The sequence below is a fragment of the Pectinophora gossypiella genome, chromosome Z (assembly GCF_024362695.1).
Source record: "Pectinophora gossypiella chromosome Z, ilPecGoss1.1, whole genome shotgun sequence".
Lineage (NCBI taxonomy): Eukaryota > Metazoa > Arthropoda > Insecta > Lepidoptera > Gelechiidae > Pectinophora > Pectinophora gossypiella.
Window position 1 is genome coordinate 25,940,305 of NC_065433.1, and position 16,415 is coordinate 25,956,719.

At 38.9% G+C, this 16,415-nt stretch overlaps 1 long non-coding RNA gene across 1 annotated transcript in view; it reads right to left on the bottom strand.

Moving 5' to 3' along the window:
• The window catches only part of LOC126380409 (uncharacterized), a 39,592-nt gene extending 33,113 nt beyond the window's left edge, over window positions 1-6,479 (bottom strand). Inside the window, exons 1-2 of the long non-coding RNA XR_007568474.1 lie at window positions 6,389-6,479; window positions 5,398-5,646 (exon numbers count right to left, since the gene is read on the bottom strand). This is a non-coding gene — a long non-coding RNA (uncharacterized LOC126380409). The remainder of the gene's footprint in view (window positions 1-5,397; window positions 5,647-6,388) is intronic.
• Between the last annotated feature and the right edge of the window lie 9,936 nt (window positions 6,480-16,415).

Below are 16,415 nucleotides of genomic sequence, written 5' to 3' on the forward strand. Positions count from 1 at the left end.
TTGTGGGCGGCACGGTTTTTCATATGTACTTTGTCAAAACTCGCACGGTGTTGCCAGTAGTAGCCCCTCACTACAGCAGTGTCCGCCAGTGTCGCCACTTGTAGTCACTCCGGGCCACACAAGCCACCGAAATTCGCCACAGACGAGCTGTTAAAACCGTTACGCGTCCTACTAATTATAATTTCTTACATATTAGTTATAAGCACCTCTTGCATATTTATCGTAAGCGAGCGGGTTGTAATTGTGGCGGATTCCTTACACCGGTGGATGTCGCGCGCTACTGCCACTAGAGTCGATTAATTCTTTCAAATATTTTTCCTCTCAGACTACGCCCTGAGCCGAGGTTCGCGCCCAACTGGGCACCCTCAGGCTTGTTGTCTTTAAACGTTGTACCGGGTGAGAGCCTTCAGCGCTCCCCATTTGTCCGGCCAAATAGCCATCTGCGGCAAATCTAAAATGTGTTATGTCAAAAAAAAAGATACAAAAAGCGCTTAAAGTTACAATATAGCTGGTGGCCGGTTTACGCCAAGACTTAGGATATCAGAAATGGCTCCATGTTCTCTTCTATCACTTACAGCTCTTGAAAAAAGTGCGTAGTCGTTACATGAGCCATGTCACAAGTCTTTGGCGGCTCATTAATAACCCTGACACCCGGAAAGAAGACTAATGGCCCTGCCCACCCCATTAAAGATTTCTGGCGTCATTTTATGTAAGTATCTGAAATATAAGAAGGTGTAACGTTGTGTACCGTTGATCATGAGACTGAGATCTCGCCTCCTCGAGATTATATTTGGCAAATAGTCTAATTCGAAGTAGGCTACAAATCACAAACGCAGTCATGTGATCGCGTCATGCGATTAGATACTAGAATTACTCACACTTCGTACATAGCACGCACATAGAGTACCTACATAGCACATAGTATACAAATTACTATCAAAACATGTGATAGGGGGTGTAGCCTCGTAGCTAATATTAAACAGAACGTCTTGTTCCGTACTATAATTACTTGTACTTTTTTACAATAGCTTCAACCGCACGTTATTTGTCAAAGTGCAAAAGTGCTGTAACACACCATAGTGATGAGTCGAGACTCGCACGATCGATTCTGTTCTATTTAACCTTTTCACGGATAGAGACCATGAGTCATTGATGGTTCATAATAGGCAGTATGAGAGTATGACAACTTGGAATCGGAACGTCATTAGACGTTCTGTCCTTGAAAGTGTTAGGACTACTTATTTTATGTTTACATTGCAAAAAAGTTAGTACGGAAACACAAGATCGGAAAGCCGGGTAGTTCTAAAATCATTAAATGCTAGAGCAGGAATTAATTTAATACTTCGTTCGAGTTACGACGTTTACATTCACACAGAATTTCGATGATGTATCCCGACTCGTAGCGGTCGCGCCCTACCGCCTCTATCCGCTTGTACGTATGTCCCTAGCCAATCATCGTATTTTCCGAATTTCGAATTCCAAATACAAACGATTAATAAACAGTGATTTTTTTCTTTTTATTATTTAAATGTCACAAAGTCAAAAATACTTTAGTTAAACATTGTGTAGTAGGGCTTAGTCAGACAGAAATCTTAAATAATAATATAATTACTTGTCATTTTTATTCCTAAACCTAGTTTGTATTCGGAAATGCAACGATTGCCGAAGGACAAGGAAACTGAAGCACTGGGGGGTTAAAATGGCCACATCGAAGCAATTTATCTATGAAAGCAATATTGCTATTTGACATTTGTTTCTATTGCGCACTTACTTTTATATGCGCAAATGTCAAATTGTAATATTGCTTTTTTAGATAAATTGCTTCGATGCGGCCATTTTAACCCCTCTATACTTCCATTGTAGTTTCAAAGATATTACTTAAGTACTCAATTTTCAGTACCCTAACGAGATTCTCTTCAATTTTTCCTTTTTTTTCAATTTTTTTTTGAAGGGAAGAGAGGAAGGGGTAGACCTAGGATAACATTTATGAAACAAATAAAAGAGAAGGTGCTGGTCGTGTCGTATCGGGAGGTGAAGGTTTTGGCGGGAAGAAGAGAGGAATGGTGGTGACTCCACCGACAAGAGCGCAGCTCTTAAATAAAGAGAGAGAACGAGATTGTAGGTTGTAGGAGATTTTTTTATCAGGCAAATTATTTCGGCAATATAGCGTATGAACTGCGTATGAACTATTTCCAATCCGATACGTGGTGCAAATAAAAACACAACAGTAATGTCAACATTGAATTTAGGTTAATCTAATCAGATATTTTTGACGACACGTGGATACAATACTATGTAACGTGCAGACTAATCTAAGTACCTTATCTACCTTCATCTTGTACTTGTGCACCCAGCAGCGCCACCTACCCAGTCCAATTATGAAACTACACTATCCATCGACCCGTTCAAATACAAAAATAAACGCCAAAATAAGCCGAACCCTTTTTAATAAAACCGAGTAGAAAAGCAAATTGACGCTTCGAAATTGCCTTGCAATTTTCCTGAATTTGATGTTAGTACTTAAGTACTAAGTATTTTTTTTCGTCGAGAACGTAGGTAAATACATAGTAGGTTACCTAAGCGTAGCTGCAGCCTAGTTTTTATGAGATACTTAAAAAACCAATTCATCACGATTGTGATTTTGACCTGGAGAAGATTTGCACATTGTGTTGAAGCCAAATACTAGAATGTAGTGCTGAATTTAAAATAAAGTTGTTACCAGGGGGGTTGAAAATGGCCACATTGAAACAATACATCTAAGAAACCAATTGATATTGCTTTTTGACATTTGTTTGCATAGCGCACTTAATTTTATATGCGCAAATGTCAAATTGCAATATTGCTTTCTTAAATGAATTGCTTCGATGTGACCATTTTGACCCCCTTTAACAGAAAAATGATTTTACCAGAACTTGTGAAAAAAGAATATTTATGTTGATTAACTGTGATTTCATTTGAAGAATACTTATAGCTATTTGAGAAATGTTTTCCTAGCTTCTAATAGATTATTACTTCTCCTAGGTTTTTTTATGATACTCCTTTTTGCTTCGTCGCAGTCGGTTTAAAATACACCATTATCTAAGTAATAGGTAGGTACTTTCTATTTCTTACTAATTTATTGTCAGGTCGTGTTGCTATAAAGTCTGTCTATCTATATCAGCCTAAATTTATATCCAATTTTGGACGTAGGCCTCTTCCATGTTTTTCCACTTCCGACGATCCTGGGCTATCGACATCCAGCCATATCCTGCGTGCCGCACAATGTCGTCCTTCCATCTCATTGGTGGTCTTCCTCTCGGTCTTGTGAATGCTCGTGGGCGCCACTCTAACAATCTCCGGGTCCATCTTTCCTTGCTCATTCGAGCAATGTGTCCCGCCCATCTCCACAATGTGGAGTGGAAGAATGTGGAGTTGTAAGTAATAGTGGAGATGGGCGGGACACATTGCTATAAAGTATCTCTAGTTATTTAAAAATAGACAGAATTTTAAAGGTTCAAAGAATCTCACTGACCCTAATTAAATTTTACTTCAAACTTGTAATACTTGATAATAATATAGGTGGGTAATTCCTGTTACTGCAAAACGTGTCAAACTTGAGGAAGTTAAATGAAGTACGAAATAAAGAATGAACGAGGGAGTAGTAAGTTACTGAAGTGGGTTCGAATCCCGGTTGGGACATATCACAAAAATCACTAGTTTGGTTAAGACATTGCAGGCCGATCCCCCAATTATCCGAAAGTAACATGATCCGTGCTTCGGAAGGCACGTGAAGCCGTTGGAACTCCCGGTTAATACTTATGTAAGAATATAGTCGTTACATGAGTCATGTCAGAGGTCTTTGGCGGCTCAATAATAACCCTGACACCAGAGTTGATGAGGTCGGTAGTTAGTAACCCACACGATAGGAGAAGAAGAATGTAGTATAAATCATATCTACTGTAGGTCTAAGAAAATTAGACAAGAAAAAATGTACAAAGAGAAATTAGTTCTAAAGAAATTCGTATAAAAGTCAATGTTATGAAGTTATAATCACTATTTAGAACAGTGAAGGACGATTTTGTTTTGTTAATTTGAAAAATTCTGATGACGTCTTCAGGAGAATTCAGTGCGGATGGCATCCAAATTTTTTAAATTACTTTAGAAAACAAAAATCGACCTTCTCTGTTCTGTGATAGTGATTATAATACCACATAAAAATTGTGCGCGTACGGTGCGGAAGAATCTTGTTTTGCTGGGACCTTTAGACTCATCATCATCATTTCAGCCTGTCATGGTTCACACCAGAACATAGCGAAATTGCTCCCTTTAATGATATCCACCTTGTGAGGTCCTTCGTCGTTTGCAACAAACAATCTTTAGTTTAAAGGACTTACCAGATGTATCATTTGTCTAAAAACTCCATATTGAAATCTTTCATTTCTTTAATTTTTTTCTTTTTCGTTTATTTTTTTTTAAGTTTGTGAAATAAGGAATATATTTTTTTATTCATTAAAAAAACACTTAGGTCTTGCGATCCTGTCCTATGTACGCACCTTCCATCTAAATGGATTTTTTATAATAATCCTTAATCAGCAGTGTATTTTAAGATCAAAATTGAATTTAAGAACACTCAAATATGCACATAGAAAAAAATTACAGAACATTGACTTGTCGCCAATTTTTAATATCTACCTGCCTACATTACATGTTCTTACTAGAACGTTACCATTTGACGACTTGTGAATAACTTTTTTTAGTAGGTAGATATAATAATGGTGCTAATTCCTGTAAACACCATCTAATTTTATTTTAGGTTCATTCCTTTTTGCCGGATAAGAAAATGACAGGTATAACTTAAAGTAAAATTAGGAGGTGTATGCAGGAATCGGGGCCAATATGTAGATAGGTGCTTTACTTTCTGAACTGAATTCGTTGGCCTGGAGATAAAGCCTAGGATTAGTCACGTCAATACAACTATCCGTTCTAGTTGCATTACAGACGCTTCAAATTCGCTATGACCTCGTTCAGTAATGGCAACAAATAAAATACTATTTACTAGGAATGAGTACATTCCACTGTTCACCGATAACGCAAGTGTTTTGGGGAAATTATTCTCGCAGGTTTACCGACTTTACCGTCTTGTTAATACTAGAACTGTACTTTATAGGCTTAGCCGGAGACGTTCACGAGCTAATCCATTTACGTAATTACGCAAGTTCAGCGGCCTTCGGATGCCGTTTATAGTTTAAAGTCTAAATCGGTCCCAATCAGGCCTAAAAAGTAAATACTTGGTGCAAACGAACAACAGGCTCATATCTTGGAGTCTTTTAAATATTTCTATGCGCAAATTTCGGGCATGTGCCGACGCAGGGCGACTCCTGGCACCCGCTGGTTGGAAGCAAGTGGCCGCGGACTTACCTGTGACAGTCCGAGGCAGCAAACCAACACCGAAGTTGCACTTTCGAGATTAACGTTCACACTAGTTGTTATTTTTCAAAACCGCGCGAGTTTCCCAACGTCGTGTCACTTTCGTATCGTTTCTAACTGGATCGTATTCACTTGTGGTTACTGTAACTCTATCAACACTGGTATATTGGTGCAAATCCACATCAAACAGGGAAGGTAATGGATACGAGTAACATTTCCCACTGTTAATTTCCCTGCGATCTGAAAATCACGCACAATATTAATATCACAGCTCTACCAACACCATTACTAAATCTAATGAACCAAAATATCACAGAGTAATATCTATTCACAGGCTAACAAGACTAAAGTACATAACTAATAAAAATGTACCGGTAAAGTGTCAATGACAGAAAATTAAAAGAACCAATAAAGGTACGATAAAAAAAAACGCTTTAGACCGCAAATTGTTTACCCAAATAATTGGACTGTGTGAAAAGGTGGGCGCAGAGTTATATAAACCTCGGTGCCAAAAGAAATTTTGTCAAGCAATTAGCAGATTACTGTCGTCAGACGAAACGCAAAGAAACTTTTTCGGGCAAACTTTTTGCCCTGAGCGTTTCGTAACAGGCAAGTACCGCGCGAGTCATTACACTGAAATCGGTACAAAATCTGCCACAGCACAGGCCGCGTGGAAACCACTTAATGTAAAACAAAAAATTTTCACCAAAGCTAAAAAGCGACGCGACGTTTCCACACAGCTCGGTCCCGCTGCATTGTTATGCAATTGCAAAATCTGGGCCCGACCGGCTGCCAAATCGCAAAACTAGAACCGATTTTCGAACACGCGCGAAGTTGTTCGGAAAAACGTTTACCGGAAAAATTCTAACCTCAAAAGAGAAAGTGGGGGGAAATTCGAAACTTTTTTGGTTAAGTTGTGAGAGCGCGTAATATTACTCTGTGATATTTTGTGATGTTTGCGTGTGACGCGAGAGTTGGTTACCGAGTATGATTTATCGGGAGTGCGTTCGGGTGCGCTCGGCCGGCGGTTGGAGCGACATGCGGTGCGTGTCCGACCCGGGCCGAACGTCGCGCGGGACTGACTGCGTGCCGAGAGCCGAGAGCCGCGGCTGCCGAGAGCCGCCTCGCCGGCCACTCGGGCGACTTGCCTGCCTCTGCTGTCTGGACTCTGGAGCGCCCGATACGCTTCGTGTCTTCAAAAAGCTCGCCCTGCCGCGCCTTGGGTACCGTGATACAGTCAGAAGCGCAAACTAGTTTGCTCACTACTTACCTCACTTAAAAACGTTAAACATTCTTGACTGTACATAATATCACCTGTGCCTATTAACGCCTGCTATCAATATATTAATCGCGACCTACTTAGATGCCAATTTTAAGACGGCCAATGACAGAGAGAGTATCATTTTTTTTCTTTAAAGACAAATCAAGTACATTTTACTAAACGTCAAAACACGAATTTACTACTATGGAATTTATATGTAGAAGCACACCGTGACGTCATAGAAAAACGTGATAAAATGTCGGACTTATTATTACGTTTTTCTTAATTAAAATTCAAAAATAAGTTACTTACATAAAATATTTTTCGTCAGTTTTGAATCTGTCTTTATTTAGTAAAAATCAAAATTTCTTAATTTATCTTTGACGTGGGAAATTACGCAATTTAGTAACCTTTTGATGTGAACCTAAAGTAAAGCAAAACTAAGCAAATCTCGTAGGTATATTTCATACTAGGTATGTATGTGTAAGTAGTAGGTACCTACCTAATTATAGTTACGTTATATAATTATATAATTAACATTATCTACTCGTATTTATTTACTACTACAATACTAGATATTACATAGTAACTATAATTTAAATGTTAACTTGTTTTAATTGTTTAGGTACATTCTACACTTGCTTACCTATTTAATAAATTGTGAAGAAGTGCAATTAATAAATTCCAGAGTAGTGACCGAGTAGAACTGATTAAATTAGACTTTGTTAAATTTATAGGTATGTACTTATTTTTAATATTAGTCTTGTGCGTTTACTAATATGCGTAATCAGTTCTTTTTTTCACTTACACATAACTGTATGAAATAACAAAATTATTCTGGATTGATGCTTAAAAGGCGTTAGGCCAGTTGAAAAAACATGACGGGTTCGAATCTCGGGTCAGACTTCATACTATTGAATTTAAATATATTTTCGAATTTATTATTATTTTAGGAGCGGTGATAGCCCAGTTGGTAGAACGCTTGCTTCTCACGCGAAGTCGCAGGTTCGAAGCAATGATTGTCGAATTTGTTTTCGAATTCATGTTTGGATCATAAATGATTATCACGTGCTCAGCGGTGAAGGAAAACATCGTGAGGATTCCCGAGAAATGCGTTTTCGGAGGTATGTGACCTAACCTGTATTGGGCTGGTTTTCCCTTCGCGGGTTGGAAGGTCAGACAGGCAGTCGCTTCTGTAAAAAACCGGACCTGTCAAATCTTCAGTTTAGGTAAGCGGACCCTGTGAATAGCGGGATAATGCTAGGGAGATGATTTCGAATTTATATTTTAATCTTCTCCTTCTGTCGTGTGGGCTGTGAAGTGAATTAACAACCTCATCAACCCTAGTGTCAGGGTTATAATATTTTAACTTTGGCATCACAATATATCTTTGAAAACTTAATATATGTAAAAAAACATATAGGATTATTTGCAAAAAATAGCGATCGGCACATTGTTAATACCCGGAATAAAAATAAACTTGCTTTACAAGTCAGTCGATTACATAAGATTACTAAATCTTTTAAGGGGCAATGTATACGTTTTTACAATAAGATTCCCATTGACATTCAGAATTTGCCTTTCAACTGCTTTAAGACAGTAGTTAAACAAAAACTTTACAAAAAAGGTTATTATAAAGTTAGTGATTATTTAGAAGATATGAATGCATGGGATTAACTGTCTGAGAACTGATATTAGGCAGCTAAATTACTCAATTGTATATCAATATTTTATGTTTATTTTTATTTTTTTAAAGAACGTCTAGGGCCCTGTGCCGAGGTTTTTCTTGCAGCTTCTTTTCCCCGGCTATACAGGTTGTGAGAAGCTGCAGTAGTTTTAGGCGGATGAGACGTTCGTTATGTAAAAATTGACGATTCAAAGTGTAACTATGTTACCTACTGAATAAAGATATTTTTGAATTTGAATTTGAATATATTTTAATCATAAATATTTTATACTTATCACGTACTTAATGGTGAAGGAAAACATCGTGAGGAAATCCACATGGGCTGGGGAATTGGTGAATAGGTATTGGACAAACAGGCTGTCGCTTTTGTAAAAGAATGACCCAGGGCATCATCTCTTTAACGGTATCCCGTTTTCACAGGGACCACTTACCTATCCTGAAGATTTGACAGGTCCGGTTTTTTACAGACGCGACTGCCTGTCCGATCTACAGATAAGGTAAGCGGCCCCGTCAAAATGGGAAGTCTACCGATGTTGGCAACCCCAACATGTTTTGCATAAAAGTATTGTGGCCACAGCGTGTTGGCAACCAGTATTAAATTACTTAAGTAACATTTTTATTAAAATGACAACATTTTTCGCTGCACTTCCGTTTTTCTTGTGCTCTATTGAACTACAATTACAACGTGAAACGAATTTAAATTAAATTCAGTGATTTTACGGCTTTCTGGACATTATCTTCTGACTCTGAATTATTTGGAATTCTCTGCCGTCTTCTGTATTTCCGAATGCATATAACCCGGGTGCTTTCAAGACCAGAGTGAACAGGCACCTTCTGGGCGAGCTCGCACTATCTTGGGCCTCGTCGATACCTCCGGGCAAGTCTGGGGCCAAGAGCAAACCCATAAAAAAAAGTGTGACAAGCCGCCCTCTACAGCAATGTATATTCCTAATGAGGAATATCACGTCAAATCCTAACAGAGATGACGATGATGCTTACACACAACACAACAACAACAACACAACAACAACACAACAACTGCAACAACTGCTTCCGCCCCCCTTTTCTGCGTGTTACCTCCTCGTGGTCTCGTGTCCTCTGCAGCAAGTTTATAAGCGTTTATGCTGGACTGGCCGCGAATGTAACTCATAATACGGAGTAAGTACTCGAGATTTAGAACGAAAAAACAACATTTAAGTATTATTCGTTTTTTGTTTAATACAATGTATTATTTGAGATCTTTTATACCACCCTAGAGTGAAAAAAAATCGTTTCATTTAGAGGACGCCTTAGTTACGACACAGTAACGTAACAAACAGTTTATCGCACAAACAGGAAATACAAAACACTTTTAAAGCAAAACAATAATAACATGAAAAATATAATATAAAACTTACACAATATAAGAAATTAAAAAGATGTTGGTAGAAATAAATAATCATATTATGGCGGCGGCGGGCGTCCTAAATAAATGGACCTCAGGAGAGCCACGACGCTATTATTCTGCGAGCCTAGCCGAGTGAAGCACGACCATCTACTGAAATACTTAATTATTTCACATAATTAGCAATTTTACTGTATACAATGTAATTTTTGTCTTTTTGCGATAGATAGATAGATAAAATACTTTATTGAGCACAATGGACACAAAATACAGAGATAAGGACAACATATACAGAAAAGCCAACAGCCTCCGTGGTCTAGTGGTTGGAGTTATCTGGAGGTCCGGGTTCGATCCCGATGGGGACATTGTCGAAATCACTTTGCTTCAATCAGGCTTGAATCACCTAATTGTACGAAAAAGTAAGACGATTACGTGCTTCGGAGGGCACGTTAAGCCGTTGGCCCCGGCTATTGGCCGTAAAAACACCTCCACCAACCCGCTTTGGAGCAGCGTGGTGGAGTATGCTTCCCCCTCCGGTTGATTGAGGGGAGGCCTGTACCCAGCAGTGGGACGTATATAGGCTGTTTATAATACAGAAAAGCACAACAGGCGGCCTAGACACACAGCGCAGGGGCCGGATAGGTGTAAACTCCTCAATTGTATTTATGTATTTCCAAGCCGGTATTCTACCAACATTCGGTGAATAGCAGGAACGCATGTGCTTAGCGGTGGGACTGTTTATAAGTATTAACTTTTGCTATTCAACATACATAAACATAAACTGCCTATATACATCCCACTGCTGGGCACAGGCCTCCCCTCAATCAACCGGAGGGGGTATGGAGCATACTCCACCACGCTGCTCCAATGCGGGTTGGTGGAGGTGTTTTTACGGCTAATAGCCGGGACCAACGGCTTAACGTGCCCTCCGAAGCACGGAATCATCGCTATTAAACAATTAAAAAATAATTGCCGAATATTGACAGTTTATCTAACTATTACATTGATATTTGGAATGCTTAGTATCAAAGTACAAAGATTATTTATTATGATATGCAATAATTACCTATGTGTATAAGTCCAAATAGGTGAGAGCGTTCAGTGCGCTCCATATATCCGCTCCTGTTTGTTTTTTTTTTCTAAAATACAGTCATAAAATCTGGGGTCTCAGGTATGCCAAGACAAGCTTATTTATCAAAATCAAATCAAATCAAATATACTTTATTGCACACAACATACAAAACAAATTCACACAGATGAAGATAGATACTAATTAATTAATTTTTATTAATTAAATTCATGCAACTTTTTCTTCTATCGTGTGGGTTGTTAGGTAACTTACCAACCTCATCAACCCTGGTGTCATTGAGGTTAATCGGTTATTATTGAGCCGCCAAAGGCCCGGCCGGAGGTCCCGGATCCGATTCCCGGTGGGGATATATCACAAAAATCACTTTGTGATCCCTAGTTTGGTTAGGACATTACAAGCTGATCACCTGATTGTCCAAAAAGTAAGATGATCCGTGCTTCGGAAGGCATGTTAAGCCGTTGGTCCCGGTTACTACTTACAGATGTAAGTAAGTAGTCGTTACATGAGCCATGTCAGGGGCTTTGGCGGCTCAATAGTAACCCTGACACCAGGGTTGATGAGGCTGGTATTCCACCTCACAACCCACACGATAAGAAGAAGAAGTAGGATAATGTTAGAAAATCGTTGTTCAATAATTTGCAGAAAATAAACACCAGAAATAACTGTCAGATAAATCACCGAACAATGTCAACTGGAAGCATCATCCTTTTATTGTAAATATAATGTTTACTTATATGGCCCTATAATTTCGATTTAAATGTATAAGATAAACCTTCCTTGCCCAAACGACTCTATCACGGCCTACATCATTAACATACTCGTATCCCAGAAGAAACAATTGAATTGTTGATTGAATTCGACAACCAAATAAGTAATTTTGGAAACCGTCATTCGGAGAACGCGTTACTTATAGGTACATAATATCGTATAAGTTGCGACCTCGTGGTCCAGTGGTTGAGCGTTGGGCTCACTATCCGGAGGTCCCGGGTTCGATTCCCGGTGGGGACATATCACAAAAATTACTTTGTGGTCCCTAGTTTGGTTAGGACATTACTGGCTGATCACCAAATTGTCTAAAAGTAAGATGATCCGTGTTTCGAAAGGCACCGGTACGACTTACTGATTTAAGTAAGTAAGTAGTCTTTACAGGAGCCATGTCAGGTGTTTGGCGGTTCAGTAATAACCCTGACACCAGGTTTGATGGGGTTGGTATTCCACCTCACAACACACACGATAGAAGAAGAAGAAGATTTTATAAATGTCATGGACTCCTGGCTAGGGCTCTAAACCACTGAATTTGACTTTATAACTTTGAATGCATGTTTGAATCATGCAGGGTGTTTAGTGACACCGAAACAAAAATTTTCAGAGATAATTCAGACCAAGGTTCTGAGATATCAAGTGAAATTGAAGAAAGAATTGAAAATAATCATCATCTCCCTAGCATTATCCCGTTTTTCACAGGGTCCGCTTAACTAACCTGAAGATTTGACAGGTCCGATTTTTGTCTGACCTTCCAACCCGCAAAGGGAAAACTAGCCCAATACAGATACCTCCGAAAATGCATTTCTCGGGAATATGGGCTTCCACACGATGTTTTCCTTCACCGCTGAGCACGTGATAATCATTTATGATTAAACAATAATTCGAAAACAAATTTGACAATCATTGGTTTAGGCCTGTGCTGGATTTGAACCTGCGACCTCAAAGTGAGAGGCAAGCGTTCAACCAACTGGGCTACCACGGCGGGGAAGAAAGAATAGAAAATAATTTAAAAAATATCACGAATACTTCATGAATTTTCCGACAGGAAATTCACTTAATATTCACTCAGAATCATGGTCTAAATCATCCCTCAAAGTTTCCGTTACGGTGTCACTAATATCCAGATTTGTGCTGGGTTAGTGGCAATAAGCTCCCCCCTAATAGGCTTGAACATAGCTGGCGAAGAGAGGGAGCATATACCCACTATACACCCCTAGCTACCTACTCCCTCGAAGATACAGGTGTGATGCCATAGCATCTAACATAACATAACACAATATTATGTTATGTTAATTTTGGAAACATTGTAAAGGCTCACATTTGAATACTACTTACTCGTATGCGCCCAACGACTCCTGACTTGTTAGGTTCTCATTGTGTTAACTTCAAAACAAAGACTGCAGATAGTAATGTAAGTGATATTAAACCAGTGGTTACCAATTTTTTTTTCACCAGGAACCATTGACTTAGGTATTAGGCCAGGCGCGCACTATGAGTTTTTCGCCGCGCGGCAGAAGAGAGCAGCGGCATAACGTCGCACTGTAATACTGGTCCGCAGCATTGGCTCTGCCGTCAAGTGCGCGCAATAAAATTTAAAATTGTTTGGTAGAGAATTACAGTGCGACATTATGCCGCTGCTTTTTTCTGCCGCGCGGCGAAAAACTCGTAGTGCGCGCCTGGCCTTAGGACTCTTGTTTTACCGATAATTTAAATTTAATTTAATGATAATTCACGGGAATTACCTCTCTCGAGGTTCGTATCGGTGCACAGTTATTCCAATGTCCGTGAATAATAGTTGACGCCACCACATTTTAAAAATTCCACTTACCAGAACTCGGAAACTCAGAATCACGAGCTGAATTTATCCCCCTCAGTATTTTCAGTAAGGTGTCACTAACACCTTTAACACTAACACCTTTGTATAGGCTGTTTATGTACAAGTAGTAAGCTGTGTAACTAGGTACTCATTGTTGTAAGCGTCCCCGCTTGCTTAAGTTACAGCAATGAATGACCCTTTAAGACGAATTAAATTAAGAAATAATTATTTTCAGTTCAGGACGCCCACTTACACAGTAGGATGATAATACTAACTGAACTTCAACAAGTTTACGATTTGTAATTTTAGGCTTTTTTTTTTCAATGTGAGACTTTCCAAGTTACGTTCCACCAAAACAGTATAGATGGCGCTGTACAGCTTTAACGTGATAATTACCTATTTTCTCATTACTCGGGTACATATTTATTCCAAAATATATAAAAATATAAAGAAGCATATATATAAAAATAATTGATGCTTGATATTGGATCACATGGCAATGGAGAGAGCTATGCTCGGTATTTCCCTGCTCGATCGAATCAGAAATGAGGAGATCCGCAGGAGAACTAAAGTCACCGACATAGCTCGGAGAATTGCAAAGCTGAACTGGCAGTGGGCAGGACACATAGCGAGGAGAACCGATGGCCGATGGGGCGGAAAGGTTCTGGAGTGGCGACCACGTGTCGGACGACGCTCAGTGGGTAGGCCCGCTACAAGGTGGACCGACGATCTGGTGAAGGTCGCGGGAAGCCGCTGGATGCGGGCAGCGCAGGACCGATCGTCGTGGAGATCCTTGGGGGAGGCCTATGCCCAGCAGTGGGCGTCATACGGCTGATGATGATGATATTGGATCACATTATAATAATTATTAGTATTGATTCAACTTTATTCATGTTTGGATCATAGATAATTGGTATCGCGTGATTTCCAGGCTTTGTGCCCGGTTAATAAATAAATAAAAAATATCTTTATTTCAGTTTACAACCTTTAGCATAATACATAACGTAATAGGTTCCTATAAATAAATAAAATAAAACAAAAAAAGGAAAAAATAAAAAAAATCAAAATTCAAATTCAAATAATTTATTTTCAGACAATAATAACGTCCATAGAAAAAATAAATAATAATAAACACTAAATAAGTACAAAAATTGATAAAAAATAAAAGTACAAATACATAAAAAATATAAACAAGAAATTAAAATTAAAAATCATTAATAAAATTTACGTAACAATAAAAAAAAACTGAAATGCTGCCAGCTACACTCACTAGCGCTCGCCTCCTATTACGTAGGACTTAAACATAGCTGGACACTAAATACGTTAGCCTACCCCTTCGGGGATATAGGCGTCATGCTATGCTATTGATTTACTATAAATGGCATTCGCTACTTGGTCGGAGGCAGACTATCGGTTGGGAAGCCCTGTTAAACAATAACATAACATAAACAGCCTATATACGTCCCTCCACCACGCTGCTCCAATGAGGGTTGGTGGAGGTGTTTTTACGGCTAACAGACGGAACCAACGGGTTATCGTGCCCTCCGAAGCACGGAATCATCTTACTTTTTTGGACAATCCGGTGATTCAAGCCTGAAAAGTCCTTACCAAACAAAGGATATTCTCACAAAGTGATTTCGACAATGTCCCCATCGGGAATCGAACCCGACCCTCCAGATCGTGAGCCTAACGCTCTAACTACTAGACCACGGAGGCTGTGAAACAATAATATTAAGTATTTGTGGTTACATCGTTTATTGCAGTCCCTGTTATGGATACCAATGAAATGCTGCAAACCTACTTGCTACCTTAATATTATTGTAATAATACAGGATATGATAATACTATTCTTTACTGTTTTCACCATTTAAGGTGACGCCTACCACTTCACAAAATGGGCTTTACAAAGTAAGTAGGGTACTCCTCCCTGTACTCAATCCAAACTGCGGTATAGGTATAGATTATTATTATCCAATATCCAAAATATTAATCTGCTTACAATTGTTTTCATAGTGAATAATTATACTGTTATTTATTTTTCCATGGCAAGAAATAACTGTACCTACATTCAATTTAGGGATAACAGCTGAGTAATAATAATTATGTAACAGCCTGTAACTATATAAATGTAAACAAATATTGTTATATATTTAAGGCTTTAATGGTGCAAATAAAGATATTATTATTATAATTCCAGGCCCTATTTCGCGAGAATTAAGTTTACTTTTGCTTCTTTCTTTATGTTTGGAATAATAAAGTAGAGCAACTTCAGGTATGGTGACGCCAGCGGGGGTGCTCCCCGAGAGGGGTGAAAAAAACTCTGAATTCTGCAACCGGAGACTAGGCCCTTAATAATGCTTTTATGCTGCACTGGTAGCGAAAGATCGGGTGAGAGCCCTCAGCGCTCCCTTTTTGTCCAGCCAAGTAGTTAATGCCATCTGCCGCAAATAAAAAAAAAGTCAAAAATTAGCGAAAAAGCACCAACACCAAAGAAGCTGCATATCTTTTCGGGCATGTCGTAAAAACCGACAGTGGGATTGCGTCCTTTATAACCTTGGTTATAACAGAGTTATGTGACTGCACATTGGCTTCTGATTACCGGAGCTCTGCTCACACCATTACGGACGGGCTGAGTTGCTCAACCAGCTACCCTGCTTGCTAGTTATCTGCTTGTTATTTGAACTTTATGTACCAGGCAAGCAAAGACTGAGTCTATATCACCTGTTAATAAACTAGCTCATATCATCGCTTAGCTGATGGATAAGTGCCTGAGACAGTAAGTACTACCTACTTACTATCTGCCAGGTAAGGCTTTAGATTATTTTTGTGTTCCATTTTCGTAAATTACAAATTCTTTTTATATAGGTAGGCAGGCATTTACTCTATTACCTACTTATTTATCTATTCAGGATAGGAATTAGGATATTCAAAATAGTTTGGTAGTACTTATCAAATTCTTACAATGCCCAAAAAACTATTATTGATAAGAACCATTTTTTTTTAATT